This window comes from Phyllobates terribilis, unplaced genomic scaffold (genome assembly GCF_046119375.1).
Source record: "Phyllobates terribilis strain yellow unplaced genomic scaffold, ASM4611937v1 Scaffold_9__5_contigs__length_417890890, whole genome shotgun sequence".
Lineage (NCBI taxonomy): Eukaryota > Metazoa > Chordata > Amphibia > Anura > Dendrobatidae > Phyllobates > Phyllobates terribilis.
In genome coordinates, this window is record NW_027362769.1 from 392863687 (window position 1) to 392885846 (window position 22160).

The window sequence follows — 22160 nt, forward strand, 5'->3', positions numbered from 1 at the left end:
GTGACTGGGGGGAACTATGGGGACATCATACAGTGTGTGGTGTGACTGGGGGGAACTATGGGGACATCATACAGTGTGTGGTGTGACTGGGGGGAACTATGGGGACATTATACAGTGTGTGGTGTGACTGGGGGGAACTATGGGGACATCATACAGTGTGTGGTGTGACTGGGGGGAACTATGGGGACATCATACAGTGTGTGGTGTGACTGGGTGTAACTATGGGGACATCATACAGTGTGTGGTGTGACTGTGGGGAACTATGGGGACATTATACAGTGTGTGGTGTGACTGTGGGGAACTATGGGGACATCATACAGTGTGTGGTGTGACTGGGGGGAACTATGGGGACATCATACAGTGTGTGGTGTGACTGGGGGGAACTATGGGGACATCATACAGTGTGTGGTGTGACTGGGGGGAACTATGGGGACATCATACAGTGTGTGGTGTGACTGGGGGAACTATGGGGACATCATACAGTGTGTGGTGTGACTGGGGGGAACTATGGGGACATCATACAGTGTGTGGTGTGACTGTGGGGAACTATGGGGACATTATACAGTGTGTGGTGTGACTGTGGGGAACTATGGGGACATTATACAGTGTGTGGTGTGACTGTGGGGAACTATGGGGACATTATACAGTGTGTGGTGTGACTGGGGGGAACTATGGGGACATCATACAGTGTGTGGTGTGACTGGGGGGAACTATGGGGACATCATACAGTGTGTGGTGTGACTGGGGGGAACTATGGGGACATCATACAGTGTGTGGTGTGACTGGGGGGAACTATGGGGACATCATACAGTGTGTGGTGTGACTGGGGGGAACTATGGGGACATCATACAGTGTGTGGTGTGACTGTGGGGAACTATGGGGACATCATACCGTGTGTGGAGTGACTGTGGGGGAACTCTAGGGACAGGGCCGGGATGAGGGGTAGGCACCCGCTAGGGGGTTGCACTTTGTCTAGCGCCCCCTGCTGTACCAGATAGGGGACTGTAGGGGACAGACTCAGGTCTGTGGTGACCATAGTGTGGTGGACATCAAACTGTATATTGGCCGGCTGTAGTGGATATACTGTGTAGGGAGCTGTGGGGTTCATTGTACTATATATAAGGGGCTGTGGGGGCCATTATTCTGTATCTATGACTGGGGGGCCATAATACTGTAAGGGGTACTGTAGAGGCCATCATACTGTATATGGGGGTGTGTGGTGGACATCATGCTATATACAGTGGCTTGCAATAGTATTCACCCCCTTGGCTTTTTACCTATTTTGTTACATTACAACCTGTGTGTAAATACTTTTGTAATCCGATGTGTGTGAGGCATCAGCACTGAATTGCTGATAAGTTGCTTAAGTGAAATCAGAAAAATATAAGCAAAAATTTAATTTATAGGATGACATAACTAAAAATTGTCATGTGCATATGTATTCACCCCTTTTGCGATGAAGACCCTAAAAAATTCTGGTGCAAGAAATTCCCTTCATAAGTCCCATGCTTAGTGACAGGACGTCCCCCTGTGTGCAATCTAATGTCACATGTCTGTCAGTATATACACTTTACTTTTTCTGAAAGGCCACAGAGGCTGCAACACCATTAATCAAGAGGCAGCACTAACCAAGCAACACCATGAAGGCCAAGGAGATCTCCAAACAACACCATGAAGACCGGGGAGATCTCCAAACAACACCATGAAGACCAAGGAGATCTCCAAACAACACCATGAAGACCAAGGAGATCTCCAAACAACACCATGAAGACCATAGAGATCTCCAAGCAACACCATGAAGACCAAGGAGATCTCCAAACAACACCATGAAGACCAAGGAGATCTCCAAACGACACCATGAAGACCAAGGAGATCTCCAAACAACACCATGAAGACCAAGGAGATCTCCAAACAACACCATGAAGACCATGGAGATCTTCAAACAACACCATGAAGACCATGGAGATCTTCAAACAACACCATGAAGACCAGGGAGATCTCCAAACAACACCATGAAGACCAGGGGGATCTCCAAACAACACTATGAAGACCAGGGAGATCTCCAAACAACACTATGAAGACCAGGGAGATCTCCAAACAACACTATGAAGACCAGGGAGATCTCCAAACAACACTATGAAGACCAAGGAGACCTCCAAACAACACCATGAAAACCAAGGAGATCTCCAAACAACACTATGAAGACCAAGGAGATCTCCAAACAACACCATGAAGACCAAGGAGATCTCCAAACAACACCATGAAGACCATGGAGATCTTCAAACAACACCATGAAGACCATGGAGATCTTCAAACAACACCATGAAGACCATGGAGATCTTCAAACAACACCATGAAGACCAGGGAGATCTCCAAACAACACTATGAAGACCAGGGAGATCTCCAAACAACACTATGAAGACCAGGGAGATCTCCAAACAAAACTATGAAGACCAGGGAGATCTCCAAACAACACTATGGAGACCGAGGAGATCTCCAAACAACACCATGAAGACCATAGAGATCTTCAAACAACACCATGAAGACCAGGGAGATCTCCAAACAACACCATGAAGACCAGGGAGATCTCCAAACACCATGAAGACCATAGAGATCTCCAAACAACACTATGAAGACCAGGGAGATCTCCAAACAACACTATGAAGACCAGGGAGATCTCCAAACAACACTATGAAGACCGAGGAGATCTCCAAACAACACTATGAAGACCGAGGAGATCTCCAAACAACACCATGAAGACCAAGGAGATCTCCAAACAACACCATGAAGACCAAGGAGATCTCCAAACAACACCATGAAGACCAGGGAGATCTCCAAACAACACCATGAAGACCAGGGAGATCTCCAAACAACACCATGAAGACCAAGGAGATCTCCAAACAACACCATGAAGACCAGGGAGATCTCCAAACAAGTCAGGGTTGGGTTATGAAAAAATCTCCCAATCTATGATGATTCCCCGGAGCACCATCTAATCTATGATCATCAAATGGAAAGAACATGGTACCACAACAAACCTGCCAAGAGAGGGCGCCCACCAAAACTCTCAGCCCAGGCAAGGTGGGCATTAATCAGAGACGCTGCACAGAGACCAATGGTAACCCCGAAGGAGCAGCAGAGTTCCCAAGCAGAGACTGGAGTATCTGTCCATATAACTACAATAATAATAATAATCTTTATTTTTATATAGCGCTAACATATTCCGCAGCGCTTTACATCCATTATCATCGCTGTCCCCATCGGGGCTCACAATCTAGATTCCCTATCAGTATGTCTTTGGAGTGTGGGAGGAAACCGGAGAACCCTGAGGAAACCCCCACAAACACGGGGAGAACATACAAACTCCAAGACCACAATAAGCCATATACTCCATAGAGGTGACCTTTATGGAAGAGCGGGCAGATAAAAGCTTTTACTACACTGCTCAAAAAGATAAAGGGACCCCTGAAATCCCCCCTCCTAGATCTGAATGAATGAAATCTTCTCATTGAATACTTTGTTCTGTACAAAGTTGAATGTGCTGACAACAAAATCACACAAAAATCATCAATGGAAATCACATTTATTAACCAATGGAGGCCTGGATTTGGAGTCACCCCCAAAATTAAAGTGGAAGAACACACTACAGGCTGATCCAACTTTGATGTAATGTCCTTAAAACAAGTCACAATGAGGCTGAGTATTGTGTGTGGCCTCCACGTGCCTGTATGACCTCCCTACAACGCCTGGGCATGCTCCTGATGAGGCTGAGTATTGTGTGTGGCCTCCACGTGCCTGTATGACCTCCCTACAACGCCTGGGCATGCTCCTGATGAGGCTGAGTATTGTGTGTGGCCTCCACGTGCCTGTATGACCTCCCTAGAACACCTGGGCATGCTCCTGATGAGGCTGAGTATTGTGTGTGGCCTCCACGTGCCTGTATGACCTCCCTACAACGCCTGGGCATGCTCCTGATGAGGCTGAGTATTGTGTGTGGCCTCCACGTGCCTGCATGACCTCCCTAGAACACCTGGGCATGCTCCTGATGAGGCTGAGTATTGTGTGTGGCCTCCACGTGCCTGTATGACCTCCCTACAATGCCTGGGTATGCTCCTGATGAGGCTGAGTATTGTGTGTGGCCTCCACGTGCCTGTATGACCTCCCTACAACGCCTGGGCATGCTCCTGATGAGGCTGAGTATTGTGTGTGGCCTCCACGTGCCTGTATGACCTCCCTACAACGCCTGGGCATGCTCCTGATGAGGCTGAGTATTGTGTGTGGCCTCCACGTGCCTGTATGACCTCCCTAGAACACCTGGGCATGCTCCTGATGAGGCTGAGTATTGTGTGTGGCCTCCACGTGCCTGTATGACCTCCCTACAACGCCTGGGCATGCTCCTGATGAGGCTCAGTATTGTGTGTGGCCTCCACGTGCCTGTATGACCTCCCTACAACGCCTGGGCATGCTCCTGATGAGGCTCAGTATTGTGTGTGGCCTCCACGTGCCTGTATGACCTCCCTACAACGCCTGGGCATGCTCCTGATGAGGCTGAGTATTGCGTGTGGCCTCCACGTGCCTGTATGACCTCCCTACAACGCCTGGGCATGCTCCTGATGAGGCTGAGTATTGTGTTTGCCTCCACTTGCCTGTATGACCTCCCTACAACGCCTGGGCATGCTCCTGATGAGGCTGAGTATTGTGTGTGGCCTCCACTTGCCTGTATGACCTCCCTACAACACCTGGGCATGCTCCTGATGAGGTTGCGGATGGTCTCCTGTGGGATCTCCTCCCAGACCTGGACTAAAGCATCCGCCAACTCCTGGACAGTCTGTGGTGCAACGTGACGTTGGTGGATGGAGCGAGACATGATGTCCCAGATGTGCTCAATCGGATTCAGGTCTGGGGAACGGGCGGTCAGTTCATAGCTTCAATGCCTTCATCTTGCAGGAACTGCTGACACACTCCAGCCACATGAGGTTTGGCATTGTCCTGCATTAGGAGGAACCCAGGGCCAACCGCACCAGCAATATGGTCTCACAAGGGGTCTGAGGATCTCATCTCGGTACCTAATGGCAGTCAGGCTACCTCTGGCAAGCACATGGAGGGCTGTGTGGCCCTCCAAAGAAATGCCACCCCACACCATTACTGACCCACTGCCAAACCGGTCATGCTGAAGGATGTTGTAGGTCGTGATCGCTCTCCACGGCGTCTCCAGACTGTCACGTCTGTCACATGTGCTCAGTGTGAACCTGCTTTCATCTGTGAAGAGCACAGGGCGCCAGTGGCGACTTTGCCAATCCTGGTGTTCTGTGGCAAATGCCAAGCGTCCTGCACGGTGTTGGGCTGTGAGCACAACCCCCATCTGTGGACATCGGCCCTCATACAATCCTCATGGATTCGGTTTCTAACCGTTTGTGCAGACACATGCACATTTGTGGCCTGCTGGAGGTCATATTGCAGGGCTCTGGCAGTGCTCCTCCTGTTCCTCCTTGCTCAAAGGCGGAGGTAGCGGTCCTGCTGCTGGGTTGTTGCCCTCTTACGGCCCCTCCACGTCTCCTGGTGTACTGGCCTGTCTCCTGGTAGCGCCTCCAGTCTCTGGACACTACGCTGACAGACACAGCAAACCTTCTTGCTACAGCTCGCATTGATGTGCCATCCTGGATGAGCTGCACTACCTGAGCAACTTCTGTGGGTTGTAGAGTCCGTCTCATGCTACCACGAGCGTGAAAGCACAACCAACATTCCAAAGTGACCAAAACATCAGCCAGAAAGCATTGGTACTGAGATGTGGTCTGTGGTCTCCACCTGCAGAACCTCTCCTTTATTGAGGGTGTCTTGATAATTGCCAATAATTTCCATCTATTGTCTATTCCATTTGCACAACAGCGTGTAAAATTGATTGTCAATCAGTGTTGCTTCCTAAGTGGACAGTTTGATTTCACAGAAGTTTGATTTACTTGGAGTTATATTCTGTTGTTTAAGTGTTCCCTTTATTTTTTTGAGCAGTGTAGTTTTCCATCTATGGGGTAACATTTCTCCTTGCGGAGAGCGACATGTTAAGCATGTCACGGTGAGGAGACTTTTAAAGCCGCAACGCTCCTCTGGGAAATATGCAAATTATCTCTTCAGAGAGGAAGAGGACTAGAACTCTAGAGCCACCTACAGGAAGTAGCAATCCTAAAAGTCAATAGTGACCCATTAACGAGCCTTATCACATGACTTAGGATACAAGCCAGAATCAGAAACTCAATTTGCAGACACATTGTTTCAGGGTACTGCCCCTCGTCAGTGCAAAGTGTGAGTTCTGGTTTGGCTGGGTTAGAGGCGTCAGACCGGTATCTATTTGGCCTCTCACCCAGCCAAACCAGAACTCATACTTTGCACTGGGGGTGAATAGTTTTGCACACTGACGTTTTCAGTAACTTTGTCCTATTTGTTGTTTGCTTCACAATAAAAAGAAAACCAAATGTTCCCAGTGGTCGGCAGGTACTCTACATGAGCTGATGCTGTTGGCAGCGGATTCATCTCTGTACTGTCCAGCTGTTTAGCAGTGAATATATATTCAATAACAAAGATAACACAGCTTACAACTGGCATTTCTTATAGCTTAGGATCTTAGTATCTTGTCCGTCAGCTCGCAAAGTGAAAGTAAAAATGTGCTCCAGCCACACACACAGTGAGCAGGAACTTCCTGCTCCCTTTTTTTTTTAACAGTGTATTATTGGCAATACAACACTATTGCTGGAGACAGAAACTCATGCACTGTTAAACAGTAGTTGATGCAATACATACAATAATAAGCATGACGTTCTCATCAATCATTACATCTCTGCTTATTGTGGCCTTGCTCATTTCTGGGTGCAGGATTATATAGTACTAATTAATCAATCTTTTTGCTGTGATTTATACAAATCTGAGTCAAATAGCCTACTTTTTCCACTTTCACAAAGTGTCCGGATCCTTCTTTCCACCATTTTGTTCAGGGTTGTATGGTACAGTGGTCTGAAACATGATTCCATTTTTCCTTATAATACTTTGTGTCTCATTACTTGTATATTCAGTTCCATTATCTGCATGCAGAATTTTTTGTTATTCTCCCAAATTTGTTATATAGTTCAGCGTGATATATTTCAAGTTTCTCTGGAACTTCATCTTTGATATGAAGCAGATAGACGACAACTATGTATCTTAAATAATCATCGATAAATTTGAGAAAATATCTCTTCTTTCCAGGAGCTTGAGTACTCATTGGACCACAAACAGCTGTGTGTATTAAGTCCAGAAGCTGTTCTGATTTAGTAGTACTATTCTTAGGTAAGGATTTTATTATCATTTTCCCTTTAAGACAGCACATTTCATTGTCTGATTACACAGATTGACTGTAATACAATCAGCAAGTTGTTTTAATACTAACTTTCTTATTGTTCTGAGTCTCTATGTGCAAGACACTTGTGCCATACATGGATACAATTCTTCTGCTGTTCATGTTTAGCAGTGTATACACTTTCCTTGCATTTTAGCTGGTACTACTCATCTTTGATTTTTCCTTCTGCTAGTGTGTGACCTTTTTTGAGATGATACAGATGTCATCTTTAAATGTAATTCATTTCCTTGTTTTGTGAGTTTCTTCACAAATAACAGATTGCTTTCAAGACTAGCGACGTAGAGCACGTCCTTTACTGAGATCATTCTGCATTGTGTTGGGGAGACTTGACAATTAATGCAACTATCTCCTATTCCCTTTGTATTCATATACTTACCATTAGCCAAGATCACTTTCTTTGACTTACTTTGGTCAAGGTTAGAGAAGAAGCTTCTGTCATTAGTCATATGACTAGTTGCCCCAGAGTCTATACACCATGCATGCTCTGATGTAATTGCATTAACAGTAAACACAGCTTCAGCACTTGAAGTGCCATGTTCTTCAGTAATGGCACTTTTGACCCTTTGATGATTATTTTGTTTTATTTTCAGCTATTTCATTCTAGCTTTCCAGACTTTGCAGTCAGCCTTTAGGTTCCCTGATTTCTTAGAGACAATACACTCATGTGTTTCCCTCAAATTACTTTTATTTTTGGGTAGATCTTGAGTTTTTAAAGCAGATTCTTCTTTGGATCCCCCACTACTGATTACACTTTCTGACTTTCGCTTATACTCATCTACAAGCTTTCCTCTTACATACTCCAATGTAAGATCATAATCTGGGCACACATCTAGTGCACTTACAAGTGTGTCATAGCTTACTGGTAGACCGCTTAGTAGTAGTGCAGCAATATGATAATCCTTTAGATCTTCCCAATGCACCGCAGGCGCTGCACATTTTCTAGAATATTTCTTATGTACTCCTGCATATCTTGGCCCTTTTTTTATCTTAGACTGTGTGGTAGATCGGCTCACTCAGCTGAACGTGGAGGTAGACACGGGAACACTGTCTCTTTAAGGTCTTCCCAGGTTTATTATAGAGGCGGAAAAAAAACATGGAGAAGTATAAATAAACACGGGCCTTTGGGCAAAAACAGGAAGACAAACAAAACTCAGCGGTAATACCACGCACAGTCCTTGTGGTAGCAGGGATCCACCCTCTCAGGGTTCAGCAAACACACTGTTCAGATTTAGCTCAAGCCAAATGTCTCCTGTCTGGAGCTAGCCTTTCTAGATACTGAACACCACATGACTCAACAGGCTGGCTATTTATATCTCAGACCACACCCCGGGGAGGAGGTATGGTGAACAGCCTCCCACCTGCTCTACAGATGTTCACATAAAACCTGGCCCATTAAAAATGGCTGATTAACCCACTCAGCACATACCATGCTGGGGAAAACTTCCAGGTTTCACATCACTGAAGCCAACAGCCTCAGTGAATCATATCTCCAAGCATTCTGCCAGTGACTTTGTCACAACTGATACAGCTATCTCATTAAATAGAGCTTATTGCTGAGATTTATCTTTTCATGCACTTTCTGCAGCTGTTCCCACATTTCTTTTGCAGTTTCACATTTACATACATCTATAGTGAGGGAGATAGTGCTTTGTGCTTTTTAATCCTTCTCTACCCAGTCTTCTGGTAATGGGTCAGGTCTAAACTCCTCTGTGTATTTATTTCCACATGCCTTCTCTTATCAGCAGCATCTTTACCTTGAATTTCCAGGATTGGTATTCCTGGTTGGTTAGATTTTACACTGTGAACTTCAGAGTCTTCTTCTCCTTCTTCTTCCTCCCAACTGCTTAACATATGGCAGGATACACCTCAGAATCAGAAACCACCAAATGCAACCTTGAGGATTTTCTAAAACTTAACTTTTACTTGTTATCATAAAATATTGGCCTCAATTGCCATAAACCCAAAAAAACTTAACCAAAATGACCCTACCAACTTCGGGACAGTTAAGAGCTATATATAACAGGCATAATAAACTCTTATATCTATAAATGTCATATCTCTTCACATGTAATGTCCAGACGGTTAGATAATATACATAATCATAAACAAGTGCTCAACAATAACAAAGAAGGAAAATGTGTGGATCTCCCCCATTTCACTGGTATGCATTTCTCAGGGATACTCGTCCATGTTCGTAAGTTCTTTTTACTGGACTATTCTACCGTGTCGTGCCCCGGTAATAGCTCCTGTCCCTACAAGGACAGTACCCAAGTATACCTTCAACTTAGTCCCATAATAACCCTACCGACGCGTTTCTTTCTCCTTTCAGAGAAGTCATCTGGGGAGTATGTTAGGCATTTGGGAAGGCACGGGTATTATATAGAAAATAAGTGACTCTGTGCATAAAAAGTGCTTAAAAACGCCAAAAGAGCTTCCTGACAGCGGTGAGTGATCTCTCATAGTGGTGCAGAGTCCTGCCGGCCACCACTCTCTCCAGCAAAAAATAATAGGGAGACATCATACAGTGTGTGGTGTGACTGTGGGGGAACTATGGGGACATCATACAGTGTGTGGTGTGACTGTGGGAGAACTATGGGGACATCATACAGTGTGTGGTGTGACTGTGGGGGAACTATGGGGACATCATACAGTGTGTGGTGTGACTGTGGGGGAACTATGGGGACATCATACAGTGTGTGGTGTGACTGTGGGGGAACTATGGGGACATCATACAGTGTGTGGTGTGACTGTGGGGAACTATGGGGACATCATACAGTGTGTGGTGTGACTGTGGGGGAACTATGGGGACATCATACAGTGTGTGGTGTGACTGTGGGGAACTATGGGGACATCATACAGTGTGTGGTGTGACTGTGGGGAACTATGGGGACATCATACAGTGTGTGGTGTGACTGTGGGGAACTATGGAGACATCATACAGAGTGTGGTGTGACTGTGGGGGAACTATGGGGACATCATACAGTGTGTGGTGTGACTGGGGAACTATGGGGACATCATACAGTGTGTAGTGTGACTGTGGGGGAACTATGGGGACATCATACAGTGTGTGGTGTGACTGTGGGAGAACTATGGGGACATCATACAGTGTGTGGTGTGACTGTGGGGGAACTATGGGGACATCATACAGTATGTGGTGTGACTGTGGGGGAACTATGGGGACATCATACAGTGTGTGGTGTGACTGTGGGGGAACTATGGGGACATCATACAGTGTGTGGTGTGACTGTGGGGGAACTATGGGGACATCATACAGTGTGTGGTGTGACTGTGGGGAACTATGGGGACATCATACAGTGTGTGGTGTGACTGTGGGGGAACTATGGGGACATCATACAGTGTGTGGTGTGACTGTGGGGAACTATGGGGACATCATACAGTGTGTGGTGTGACTGTGGGGAACTATGGGGACATCATACAGTGTGTGGTGTGACTGTGGGGAACTATGGGGACATCATACAGTGTGTGGTGTGACTGTGGGGAACTATGGAGACATCATACAGTGTGTGGTGTGACTGTGGGGGAACTATGGGGACATCATACAGTGTGTGGTGTGACTGGGGAACTATGGGGACATCATACAGTGTGTGGTGTGACTGTGGGGGAACTATGGGGACATCATACGGTGTGTGGTGTGACTGGGGAACTATGGGGACATCATACAGTGTGTGGTGTGACTGTGGGGGAACTATGGGGACATCATACAGTGTGTGGTGTGACTGTGGGAGAACTATGGGGACATCATACAGTGTGTGGTGTGACTGTGGGGGAACTATGGGGACATCATACAGTGTGTGGTGTGACTGTGGGGGAACTATGGGGACATCATACAGTGTGTGGTGTGACTGTGGGGGAACTATGGGGACATCATACAGTGTGTGGTGTGACTGTGGGGGAACTATGGGGACATCATACAGTGTGTGGTGTGACTGTGGGGAACTATGGGGACATCATACAGTGTGTGGTGTGACTGTGGGGGAACTATGGGGACATCATACAGTGTGTGGTGTGACTGTGGGGAACTATGGGGACATCATACAGTGTGTGGTGTGACTGTGGGGGAACTATGGGGACATCATACAGTGTGTGGTGTGACTGTGGGGGAACTATGGGGACATCATACAGTGTGTGGTGTGATTGTGGGGAACTATGGGGACATCATACAGTGTGTGGTGTGACTGTGGGGGAACTATGGAGACATCATACAGTGTGTGGTGTGACTGTGGGGGAACTATGGGGACATCATACAATGTGTGGTGTGACTGTGGGGAACTATGGGGACATCATACAATGTGTGGTGTGACTGTGGGGAACTATGGAGACATCATACAGTGTGTGGTGTGACTGGGGAACTATGGGGACATCATACAGTGTGTGGTGTGACTGTGGGGGAACTATGGGGACATCATACAATGTGTGGTGTGACTGTGGGGAACTATGGGGACATCATACAGTGTGTGGTGTGACTGTGGGGAACTATGGGGACATCATACAGTGTGTGGTGTGACTGTGGGGAACTATGGGGACATCATACAGTGTGGTGTGACTGTGGGGAATATGGGGACATCATACAGTGTGTGGTGTGACTGGGGAATATGGGGGCATCATGCAGTGTGTCGAGTGACTGTGGGGAATATGGGGACATCATGCAGTGTGTGGTGTGACTGTGGGGGAACTATGGGGACATCATACAGTGTGTGGTGTGACTGTGGGGGAACTATGCGGACATCATACAGTGTGTGGTGTGCCTGTGGGGGAACTATGGGGACATCATACAGTGTGTGGTGTGACTGTGGGGGAACTATGGGGACATCATACAGTGTGTGGTGTGACTGTGGGGAACTATGGGGACATCATACAGTGTGTGGTGTGACTGTGGGGAACTATGGGGACATCATACAGTGTGTGGTGTGACTGTGGGGAACTATGGGGACATCATACAGTGTGTGGTGTGGCTGTGGGGAACTATGGGGACATCATACTGTGTGTGGTGTGACTGTGGGGGAACTATGGGGACATCATACAGTGTGTGGTGTGACTGTGGGGAACTATGGGGACATCATACAGTGTGTGGTGTGACTGTGGGGAACTATGGGGACATCATACAGTGTGTGGTGTGACTGTGGGGGAACTATGGGGACATCATACAGTGTGTGGTGTGACTGTGGGGAACTATGGGGACATCATACAGTGTGTGTTGTGACTGTGGGGAACTATGGGGACATCATTCAGTGTGTGGTGTGACTGTGGGGAACTATGGGGACATCATACAGTGTGTGGTATGACTGTGGGGAACTATGGGGACATCATACAGTGTGTGGTGTGACTGTGGGGAACTATGGGGACATCATGCAGTGTGTGGTGTGACTGTGGGGGAACTATGGGGACATCATACAGTGTGTGTTGTGACTGGGGAACTATGGGGACATCATTCAGTGTGTGGTGTGACTGTGGGGAACTATGGGGACATCATACAGTGTGTGGTGTGACTGTGGGGAACTATGGGGACATCATACAGTGTGTGGTGTGACTGTGGGGAATATGGGGACATCATACAGTGTGTGGTGTGCCTGTGGGGGAACTATGGGGACATCATACAGTGTGTGGTGTGACTGTGGGGAACTATGGGGACATCATACAGTGTGTGGTGTGATTGTGGGGAACTATGGGGACATCATACAGTGTGTGGTGTGACTGTGGGGAACTATGGGGACATCATACAGTGTGTGGTGTGACTGTGGGGAATATGGGGACATCATACAGTGTGTGGTATGACTGTGGGGGAACTATGGGGACATTGTGGCACCCCAGGGATCTGGTTTCCACAGTAACAGCAATGTTACGTCTGAGAGCAGGTGGGAGGTCTCTTGGTCAGGGATCCTATGCATGCCACACCTCCTGCCCAGTCCTGGGAGGGGAAGAACTTCCCCTATATAAACCTAGGGCTGAGGCAGGGTTAGTGGGTAGAGAAGAAGTAGAGACAGAGAAAAGAAGCAACTATAGGAACAGAACATCAGGAGCTCTGTGGGAGCAGTGTTACAAGGAGTCAGGGGCTGGCAGCTGCAGAGCTCGCCCTGACTGAGAAGATTTCTTACCGGACCCGGAGTCCGAGGCTGTGGGGACTAACTCCTACCCAGCAGCAGAATCCGTCAGGCAGGGGATTCCAGGTCCTCTGGCCAAGAAACCCGAAGGCACAGTCACACGCATGGGACCAGCACCGCCGTCGTGGAGCGGAAGCTACTAGAAGGCCCCGAGTCACCGGCCATACGGGTGAGCACCATACGGTACACTCAGGGACGTGGGCTACTTATACCCGCCTCTAGCAAGGTAGCCAGAAGAGTACAGTTAGTTTGGGAGGCCTACAACTCCGCCTGGCCAGGGGAGATCCCATCTGCTCAAGGACTGACCAGGCCCCAATCGCTAGCCAGTACTCCGGGAGGGTCTATCTTTGTCACCAGTAAAGACCCTGAACTACACCGTACCGTCTCCGAGTGGTTCCTGCTACCCCCATCATCCACGTCGGCTGCCCTGAGGCCATACCCCTCCCGTTGGGGGTTATACTATCACGCTGCACAATCCTACCACCGGCCTCAGCGGTCTGCCCTGCAGCAGCAGCTCCTTAGCTGTACTCAACGGGTGGCGTAGTCGTCCAACATCTACCGCTGATACATCGCCGCTCAGTTTGACTCCCTGGGCACGGACCGGGTCACCGCCACGAGACTACAACCCTCAACAGATCCGGCTCCGGGTAAGCTCCCGCGTGCGCAACGCAGCGCGACACAGGCCCAGGGGCGCGTCAACTTTTGGCGTAGTCGGCAGGATCTCGTGCCCGCAACCACCGGGTACTGCGTGCCTGAAAGAGACTGTTCAAACTTACCTGTGGTGAAGATTCCCGCCATCCGGCGCCATCTTCAGCCTTCTTCCCGCCATCGGTGAAGATTCCCGCCATCCGGCGCCATTTTCAGCCTTCTTCCCGCCTTCCGTGGATTTTTCGCGCCGTTGGACGCCATCTTGAAGACGTCGCGCGGGAAGAAGAGGGGCGTGGACTCCGAAAGCGCGCGAGAACTGAAGCCCCGCCTCACGTCCGGACGTCGCGTAAGGTCTTGGAAGGAGCCCAGCAGACGCCGACGTCACAGGAGCGCGACGGAAGGTCCTCAACCCTGACGATCTACTGCGGAGCCGAGGCCTACGGAAGAGGATCATCGCAAGGTAGGCCACGGTCCACTAGGGGGGAGGAGGATGTCGGATACGGAGGAGAGCTTCACTGCCTCAACCCCCGCCAGCGCCATCGCTGCTGCAGTCATGCCTTTCACCATGCCCTATATCCCGGGAGCGGCCTGGCTACCCCAGTACTCAGGGGAGTCACATACCCTGCATGACTTTAGAGAAAAGCTGGATAGCCTCTTCCAGGTGTACCCCCTCACAGAAGAGCAAAAAGTGAGCATCCTGGTGGCCCAATTAACTGGGGCAGCCCGAAGGGAGGTAAAGTCCTGGCCACATGGGGGGAGGACTGTCGCAGGGATACTAACCCGGCTGAGGGACACCTTTGATACCCGCACCTCAGCCGAGATCAAGCTTAGATTCTACGGGTGCAAACAGCGGGCACATGAGAGTATAAGGGACTATGCCCTGAACCTACAAGAGGCCCTGAGAGCCATTAAGCAGACCGACCCTGACGGCGTGGGAGACGAGGACAGGCTGTTGACTGAACAATTTATAGAGGGTTTATATTGCAATGCCCACCGAACCCAGTTGCGGGCAATGGCCTTACAGGACCCTCATCTGGGATTTGCACAGTTCAAGGACAGAGCCATCCGGGTGCTCCGAGAACCGGCACCAGGTGGCGTTGTGACCCACAGACGCCCCACTACTACTTACCACCAGGAGGCGGCGCCCTTGTCGGCAGGGCCTGTGGGAGCTGATGCGCAGGCTTTGAGCAATGACCCGGCTCCAGACCTGCACCATCAGGTCCAAGAGCTAGCTAAAAGCGTTGCTGCGCTAACCCGAACTGTGCAGTCTTTACAGGTTTCTACTCCAGGGAAGATCCAGCTGGCATCCGGACCGGAGGACATCCCGTGGCGTCGACCAAGGAGGACCCCACCGGCCAGAGGAAGACCCAGCGACCGATACAACGAGGACGGACGACCCATCTGACGCCGCTGTAATCAACCCGGACATATGGCAAGGTACTGTCCTTTAAACTGGCACAACCTAGGGTAGAGGGCCAGCCCCTAGGAAAAAGATCATCAGGCCCATCGAACTGGCGCGACAAATATGTGGGAGGACGTCCAGTCTTGCCTGTGGTACTGGATGGCATTCCTATGAGTGCCCTACTGGACACCGGGTCACAGGTCACCACCATCCCGTACGTGCTCTTCAAGCAGTACTGGAATGACTCGGATATTACCCGCTACCCTGACGACGACTTGAGTATCATCGCCAGCAATGGTCAGCCCGTGCCACAGATCGGATTTAAAGAGGTGACCATTAAAATTGGTAGAGTTGAACTGGCAGCACAGGGACTGATCATTGTAGACATTGACAAACACGAGAGTCACCCAAAGATAACTCTAGGAACTAATGTAATTGAAAATTGTCTTGCAGAGGTGATTTTCCTTTTACAGCAGGTTGCCAAGAACGCCAGCTCCGGCGAGCAGCGAGTGCTCCAAAAAGAGATCCGGGCACTGATGCGACGGCAACAGGTGGAACTCTCCGGCGGTGAGATTGGTAGCGTGAGAATGTGTGACCCTTTCCCTATTGCCATGCCCCCAAAAAGTGAAATGATGATTTGGTGCCGGGCAGCTATTGGTCTGAGAGGTAGAGATTACCAGGCAATGGTAGAACCAGTTTACTCAGACAGTAGGCCCACCATCTTGACAGCACGGGGGGTGGTTAATGTACGCCATGGGAGGGTGCCCGTTCGCATAATCAATATCGGGAAGAGGGAAGTGTACCTGCCCCGGTATGCCACGCTAGCCAAATTATATACCATTAACCAAAATGCTATACAATCTGTGGAACCCTTGCCTCCATCTCACCCGGAGGAAGGTAACGGCTCTAAGAAAACAATGGAGGACTGGTGTCAGCAACTACATTTGGGTACTGACTCCACTCCCTCACACCAGAAACAGGGAGTCTATCGGGTGGTTCAAGAGTACGAGAGAGTGTTTAGTAAACACCCATTAGACTTCGGGCGAGTCAAGGGGGTAGAACACCACATCCCCACGGGAGACCATCCTCCCATAAAAGAGAGGTATCGACCCGTACCCCCTGCACACTACCAACACGCCAAGGGGATGCTTAGAGACATGAAGGAGGCTGGGGTGATCAGGGATAGCTGTAGCCCCTGGGCAGCTCCACTAGTCTTAGTCAAAAAGAAAGACAACACCATGAGGATGTGTGTAGATTACCGGAAAATCAACCGTATCACACACAAGGATGCGTACCCCTTACCAAGGATAGAGGAGTCTTTGGCTGCTTTAAGATCTGCTAACTTCTTCTCTACCTTGGATCTCACTAGTGGGTACTGGCAGGTTCCTGTAGCAGAGGCGGACCGGGAGAAGACCGCATTCACCACCCCGATGGGACTTAGCGAGTTTACCTGCATGCCGTTCGGACTCTGCAACGCACCAGGAACCTTCCAACGATTAATGGAGTGCTGTCTGGGCCACAGAAACTTCGAGACGGTCCTGTTGTACCTGGACGATGTCATCGTATATTCTAAGACTTATGAGGACCACCTGAAACACCTGGCGTAAGTGTTCGAAGCTCTGGCAAGCTACGGCCTAAAGGTGAAACCCTCCAAGTGTCACCTCCTGAAACCAAAGGTGCAGTACCTGGGACACGTGGTGAGCGCTGACGGAGTGGCTCCCGACCCTGATAAGATCACCGCAATTAAGGAATGGCCAAGTCCCTCCAGTGTAAAGGAAGTGCGGCAGTTCCTCGGGTTGGTAGGCTACTACCGCAGGTTCATCCCCGGTTTCACCAAAAAGGCAGCTCCTATGCAGGACCTCCTGATAGGCCAGTCCCGGAAGGCCAAGAACCAGAAGCCGCCCTTCAGATGGGAGAAGTTGGAAGAAGAGTCCTTCCGCCAGCTGAAGATGGCCCTCACGGGGGATGAAATCCTGGCGTACCCGGATTACAGCCAGCCCTTTATCCTCTACACCGACGCAAGTAACATCGGGCTAGGAGCCGTGCTGTCCCAGATCCAGCAGGGGAAAGAGCGAGTAATCGCTTACGCCAGCCGAAAACTGCGACCCACCGAAAGAAACCCTGAGAATTACAGCTCATTTAAGCTAGAGTTCCTGGCAGTGGTGTGGGCAGTCACCGAACGCTTTAAGCACTACCTCGCTTCTTCCCGGTTCGTCGTGTACACGGATAACAACCCGTTGACACACCTGGACACGGCAAGACTCGGTGCCCTAGAGCAGAGATGGATGGCCCGCCTGTCCAACTACGAGTTCACCATCAAATACCGGGCAGGACGCTCCAATACCAACGCGGACGCCCTGTCCAGGATGCCAAACCTACCGGACGTAGGAGAAGATCCAGAGGGACTGGAAGAAGTCGAACTCCCTGCGTTTCACCGTCATGGGACTATCCAGTATTCCCATCGGGTAAGGAGTAAGCAAGGCGCTACGCTTAACCCCTTACCTCACTACAACTGGGCGGAAACGCAAGACAGTGACCCTGCTGTCCGGCTGGTGAAGGAGATGCTGACTCAGCCAGAGGCTCGCCTTGACCCAGACGCTCCGGAGGAAGCCAAGCAACTGTGGGCAGAAAAGAGTAGACTGTTCCTTTACAAGGGGAAGTTGTGCCGCAGGATGGTTAACTCCCGGACGCATGAACTAATCTGGCAAGTAGTGGTGCCACGACGAGACGCAGCCATGGTGATGGAGGCATACCACGATGGAGCTGGGCATTTCGGATGGAAGAAGCTGGAGTTCCTGCTGCGCGGGCGGTTCCATTGGGTAGGCATGAGGGGAACCATTGAGAGGTGGTGCAGAGACTGTGGCCCGTGCAACCTGAGGAGGAAGGACCGTGCCAGCCAGAAGACTCCCCTGCAGTCCATCGTCACCTGGCAGCCGTTGGAACTGGTAGCCTTGGATCATGTAAAACTGACCCCAAGCAGAAGTGGCTACGTCTACGCGTTAACCATCGTGGATCATTACTCCCGGTTCTTGGTTGTCGCCCCCGTCAAGGACTTAACGGCTCAAACAGCAGCTAGAGCCTTCCAGCAGCACTTCTGCCGTCCACACGGGTACCCGGACCAAGTGCTGACGGACCAGGGACCTGCCTTTGAAGCGGAGGTCTTTCAGGAATTCTGCAATCTGTATGGCTGCCGGAAGATAAGGACGACACCCTATCATCCGCAAACTAATGGACTTTGTGAGAAAATGAACCAGGTGGTAATGGATCTTCTGAAAACGTTGCCCCTGGAAGAACGCAGTCTGTGGCCTGAGAAGCTGCCCGATCTAGTGGACCTATACAACCACATCCCGGTAGGTTCCACCAACTGTACCCCGGCTTACCTAATGAGGGCGAGACCTGGTAAGTTACCTGTTGACCTGGAAATGGGAGTCCTGACACCCAAGGACACTTCACCAGAAGCATACTGGGACACAGAGAGGCAGCAGCAATACCGGAAAGTACAGGAGAGCGTGGAGCGAAGTCTCTGTCAGGCTAGGGAGAGACAAGAGAAAACTTACAACCAGTATGCTCCCGCTGTTCCCCTGGTGCCCGGAGAGCAGGTCTTGAAGAGGAAAAGACGGCTCCACAAGTTGGACGACCAGTGGGAGAAGGACCCGTACACCGTACTGCCCTCAAGCCACGAGAACCCGAAGGTCTGTACCATCAGTAAAGACGGAGGGGAGACCACAGCCATTGTATCCCGGGATCACCTGAAGAAGTGTCCTGAACAGCTACGGAACCCTGAAGAGGAACAAGAAGACCATCGACCCGTAGAGGAAAGGGAAGATATGGTTAGTACTGTGCTCGGAGACTTCCCTCGGTCTTGGACTCAAGTCAATGGTGCAGTTGTGGTACCCGTACTTACCTTCCTCCAACCAGCATCCCAAGCACCTACGGAGCAACAGGTAGAGCTGGAAAAACAGCCGGTCCAGGAGGCAGAAGACCCCACACCAGCAGACCAGGAGGATCAACCCTCTGCTTGCAGTGAGCCTGCCATATCCCTAGTGAGCCAAAGGGCCCGTAGACCGCTGCCCAGTTTACCCTTAACAGCTCCTACACCCTGTAGTTCAGGGCCAGACAGTCAGCTCCGTAGGTCCACTAGGGCCACTAGAGGCCAGTTACCCGCACGTTGGAGGATTTGAAGTGTATAAATTGTTTTATTTGTGGTTACCTGTTTTTCTTGTTGCTTGTGTATAATTATGTGTTTCTAGTTGTTTATAGGAGTCTTTGGTGGATTTACCGGGAATCCTGTGTACATTGTTGGAGCGTAACCCAGGACGGACTAAAGACTGTTAAGGACTCGGGGCAGGACAGACCCCTACCTGGTTACGTCTCCCTGTTTTGGTGAAATGGACACCTTGCTTTCTTCAAAGACTGCACCCGGTTACGGACATGCCGTGACCACCTTTATGTGTTTCTTTATTGTATTGTTATTGTTATATCTTGTTATGTTTTTCTAAAATATGTTTAGTCCCGGAGTACTAAATTTCACTAGGGGGGAATGTGGCACCCCAGGGGTCTGGTTTCCACAGTAACAGCAATGTTATGTCTGAGAGCAGGTGGGAGGTCTCTTGGTCAGGAATCCTATGCATGCCACACCTCCTGCCCAGTCCTGGGAGGGGAAGAACTTCCCCTATATAAACCTAGGGCTGAGGCAGGGTTAGTGAGTAGAGAAGAAGTTGAGACAGAGAAAATAAGCAAATATAGGAACAGAACATCAGGAGCTCTGTGGGAGCAGTGTTACAAGGAGTCAGGGGCTGGCAGCTGCAGAGCTCGCCCTGACTGAGAAGATTTCTTACCGGACCCGGAGTCCGAGGCTGTGGAGACTAACTCCTACCCAGCAGCAGAATCCGTCAGGCAGGGGATTCCAGGTCCTCTGGCCAAGAAACCCGAAGGCACGGTCACACGCATGGGACCAGCACCGCCGTCGTGGAGCGGAAGCTACTAGAAGGCCCCGAGTCACCGGCCATACGGGTGAGCACCACACGGTACACTCAGGGACGTGGGCTACTTATACCCGCCTCTAGCAAGGTAGCCAGAAGAGTACAGTTAGTTTGGGAGGCCTACAACTCCGCCTGGCCAGGGGAGATCCCATCTGCTCAAGGACTGACCAGGCCCCAATCGCTAGCCAGTACTCCGGGAGGGTCTATCTTTGTCACCAGTAAAGACCTTGAACTACACCGTACCGTCTCCGAGTGGTTCCTGCTACCCCCATCATCCACGTCGGCTGCCCTGAGGCCATACCCCTCCCGTTGGGGGTTATACTATCACGCTGCACAATCCTACCACCGGCCTCAGCGGTCTGCCCTGCAGCAGCAGCTCCTTAGCTGTACTCAACGGGTGGCGTAGTCGTCCAACATCTACCGCTGATACATCGCCGCTCAGTTTGACTCCCTGGGCACGGACCGGGTCACCGCCACGAGACTACAACCCTCAACAGATCCGGCTCCGGGTAAGCTCCCGCGTGCGCAACGCAGCGCGACACAGGCCCAGGGGCGCGTCAACATCATACAGTGTGTGGTGTGCCTGTGGGGGAACTATGGGGACATCATACAGTGTGTGGTGTGACTGTGGGGAACTATGGGGACATCATACAGTGTGTGGTGTGCCTGTGGGGGAACTATGGGGACATCATACAGTGTGTGGTGTGCCTGTGGGGGAACTATGGGGACATCATACAGTGTGTGGTGTGACTGTGGGGGAACTATGGGGACATCATACAGTGTGTGGTGTGACTGTGGGGGAACTATGGGGACATCATACAGTGTGTGGTGTGACTGTGGGGAACTATGGGGACATCATACAGTGTGTGGTGTGCCTGTGGGGGAACTATGGGGACATCATAAAGTGTGTGGTGTGACTGTGGGGGAACTATGGGGACATCATACAGTGTGTGGTGTGACTGTGGGGGAACTATGGGGACATCATACAGTGTGTGGTGTGCCTGTGGGGGAACTATGGGGACATCATACAGTGTGTGGTGTGCCTGTGGGGGAACTATGGGGACATCATTCAGTGTGTGGTGTGACTGTGGGGAACTATGGGGACATCATTCAGTGTGTGGTGTGACTGTGGGGGAACTATGGGGACATCATACAGTGTGTGGTGTGACTGTGGGGAACTATGGGGACATCATACAGTGTGTGGTGTGACTGGGGAACTATGGGGACATCATACAGTGTGTGGTGTGACTGTGGGGAACTATGGGGACATCATACAGTGTGTGGTGTGACTGTGGGGGAACTATGGGGACATCATACAGTGTGTGGTGTGACTGTGGAGGAACTATGGGGACATCATACAGTGTGTGGTGTGACTGTGGGGGAACTATGGGGACATCATACAGTGTGTGGTGTGCCTGTGGGGGAACTATGGAGACCTCATACAGTGTGTGGTGTGACTGTGGGGAACTATGGGGACATCATACAGTGTGTGGTGTGCCTGTGGGGGAACTATGGAGACCTCATACAGTGTGTGGTGTGACTGTGGGGAACTATGGGGACATCATACAGTGTGTGGTGTGACTGTGGGGGAACTATGGGGACATCATACAGTGTGTGGTGTGACT